The sequence below is a fragment of the Somniosus microcephalus genome, chromosome 8 (genome assembly GCF_052327205.1).
Source record: "Somniosus microcephalus isolate GS21.2 chromosome 8, FLI_Smic_1.0, whole genome shotgun sequence".
Lineage (NCBI taxonomy): Eukaryota > Metazoa > Chordata > Chondrichthyes > Squaliformes > Somniosidae > Somniosus > Somniosus microcephalus.
The window spans coordinates 170,119,127-170,122,501 of record NC_140994.1 but is presented as its reverse complement, the minus strand read 5'-3'; positions in this window follow the sequence as shown (position 1 = coordinate 170,122,501).

Here is a 3,375-nt window from a genome sequence, read left to right as displayed (position 1 = left end):
CTGAATGAAGGCAAAGATAATTGGTAAGCTCTGGCCTGAGCCAAAAATACCTGTCCAAGTGTTGGTCCAAACCAGTAAACTCTCCTCCTTGGTCTCTGTCCAAAAAACCGTTGCACAAGAGTGAATGCTGCAAAATGGCTGGCCTTTATACTGCTGGGTAAGTGCCCTTTAATTAGCGCTCCCCGCGGCCTGGCTGGCCTGTGTACCGTTCCACTTCACAGTCGCTCGGGCCGCCCGGCGCAAAATGGGCCGGCGCGAGTGAAGTTCCGGTTTGGGGCGCACAAAGGGCGTTGCACTATTAAATGACGTCATGATCTGCGCGCGCAGCAGGGCGCGCGCTAAGACTTTGCACCGGCGCTAAATGTGTCCTGAAGTTGGGGAGAGGTGCAGATCGCGCTGCGCCCGGGCGATAAGCGCCTAGCGCTCGAGATCTACTCCTCCTAAGGCGCTAACGGCTGGCGCGCCCAACTGAATTTCTAGGCCACAGAGTTTAACAGATAACTACAGGAGAACATCGAATATAGGTCTAGTCAGTTTGGAGGCTCCACGAGGACTGCTAGGGCAGTCCCGTGGCTGACGTCATGACGTCATCACGTTTTTCCCGCCGGTGGGGGATCACGTGATGAACGGTGTGCTGTCATCGCATTTACCCGCGCTATTAAAGTGATTGCGCTCTGTACATGTAAACAGTGAAAGCAAAGATACAGACTCAGGCTGTAGCCAACATATTATTAAAGGGAATTATATACAATTGACTGGAGTCCCTTAGTGGCTCCGCCACAACTGAACATATAATGAAGCATCTTACCATGTCAATCTTTTCACAACAACCCACATCTGAAGGCTGCTCATAAGGACATCACTTAACCTCTGTTCCCTTCTATTTCTCTAGGTATTCCACAGAAAGCCGACACACTGTCACTCACTATTTTTTGCAACCACCATCTCAGATACATTCATTTTGGGCGATTTATAAAATGAGTTAGAAGGGAGTCAACTGGTTGAAATACAGAACATGAGTGAGCAGGTACAGGTGGTGTTGGCAGAGGAAGAACTTACTGTCTGGAGGTCCTGCTTGCAGAGGAAAAGGTACCCACAATGCAAGGCAACACATGGCCTCGAGCAGGGGTTCTCAACCTTTTTACTTCCGAGGCCCGCCTCCCATGTTACAAAAATTCCGCGGACCCTCTAACACAACGAGTATTTTTTCGGTATAAAAATTAGTTATTAGTTATTAGTAGCTCTATTACATCTATATACATAAAACAGTATGGGCTAGAAATTAGCTAGAGCCCCGCCAGCTCGCTTGCGCCCAGAATTTACCGCTGGGCGCGGAGCCACTCGCGCCCATCCGATATTTAGTTTCAGCACCCCAAGTCGAGGACGGGCGCTGTTCCAGGGTGTGGCCGCCCCCGCTTGGGGCGCTGCAACTGAATATCAGCGCGCTAGTTGCCGCAGCGCCACCCGCAGCGGAGCGGCAGGCTGCGGTACTGCAGGCCTTCCTCCCTCTCTTAAGGGGGAGGTGCCTGCAACAGCTGGAGCCCCGATCGCGAGTGCCGGCAAAAGAGCCCGGCACAACGGAGAAGTGCCGGGCTCCCGGAAACCAGCCGGCAATGCCGCGGGGGGGGGGTGGAGGAGGCCGGGGAAGGAGGTGCGGGCAGGCGGCCGCCAAAAAAGCGGCCGACCGCACCTCCACCTTAAAGCGCCCCACTAAGGCTGCATTACGGACCCGGTCTCTGAACGTTGTTTGCGGCCGCCACTAAATATGGGGGTCGGGCCGGTATCGGGGCGGAACCGGGGCACTACGCACACCGATGACGTCATCGGTGCCGGCGCAGCGCTACCGGCTACCGCCGCCATTCCCGCTGCGCTGAATATCAGCGCAGCCTCCTCTTTTGGCGCAGAAGCCCTCTTTCGGCGGTACCTGGGTGCAAAGCTGGCGGGGCCTTACTGAATTTCTAGGCCTATGTCTCTCTGTCTGTCTCTCTGTCTGCCTCTCTCTCTCGGTCTGTCTCTCTGTCTGTCTGTCTGTCCGGCTATACAATCAAAAGTTATAGAGCGTACCTACACATATGTTATATCAAAAGAAAGCTTATCATTAGGGGACTCTCATAGGCATACAACTTTTTGGTCGGACAAAAATTGTGCCAACAGTATCCAAAAAACGTTCAAAATTCCGCTCATTATCCGCTCATTAGCATCGAGTGACGTGAAGGTTGACCAATCGTACAGTCGAGCGACCCGACGGTGAACCAATCGCTGTGCCACGGGGGCGGGTTCATTGCATGTGTGGGCGGGCCATCCTAGAGTCGAGTGACGTGACGATTGACCAATCCTACAGTTCAGTGACCTGACGGTTGACCAATCGGTGCGTGTGTGGGCGGGCCTAATGCTTCTGAGATGAGGTGAGTGGCCGCCATCTTGATTCCAAACTCTTCATTTCTTTTTCCCACTTTCTGCGTGTTTCTTTTCAAATCTAGATTTCCAGCAAAAAAAAAGTTGTTTTTAAAACACAAATTGTTTTTAAAAAAAGTTAATTAATTTGTAAACCTTTCTCTAACCTCTATAATTTTCCTACCTTTCACTGTTTTTGCAGGCAGGCCTCGAAGCCTGGGCCTCTGTTGCCCAGCCACGCCTGAGCTACGCACCTCCCGTCCCGCTCAACAAGCGGCCTACGATTGCCGCCATCTTTCTAAAGGCTGGCGGCACGGGACTGAGGCGAGCGTAGCCATCGCCGCCATCTTAGTAAAGGCGGGCGGGGCGGGAGTCTGCGTGCGCGTCAACGTCGGCCCGGAGCGCGAACAAATCGGCGGTCTTGAAGCCGGCTCGGCGGGGGGGCGGGGCTTGGGAGGGCGGGAAGGGGGGGAAGGGTTACCCCGGCAACCAGGCCCGGCCCTCTCTCACAGCCTCAAGCCAGCTCACGCCCGTTCCCGGGGTTTGGCTCCAGCGCAGACCCAGCCGCAATCGGCGGTCTTGAAGCCGGCTCGGGAGGGCGGGACTCGGGAGGGCGGAGAGTGGGGCTCGGGAGGGCGGGGGGCAGGTCTCGGGAAGGGGGGAAGGGTTACCCCGGCAACTGGGCCCGGCCGTCTCTCACAGCCTCAAGCCGGCTCACGCCCATTCCCGGGGCTTGGCTCCATTTGCGGCCGCGGGCCACTCACCCTCTCTCTCTCCTTCCCTCTGTATCTCTCTCCTCCCCGTCCCCTCTCCCCCCCTCCCTCTCCCCCCTCCCCCTCTCCCCTCTCCCCCCTCTCCCCCCTCCCCCCTCTCCCCCTCCCCTCTCCCCTCTCCCCCTCTCTCTCCCCCCTGCCTCACCTCTCTCTCTCCCCCTCTCTCTCCCCCTGCCTCCCCCTCTCTCTCTCCCCCTCTCTCTCCCCT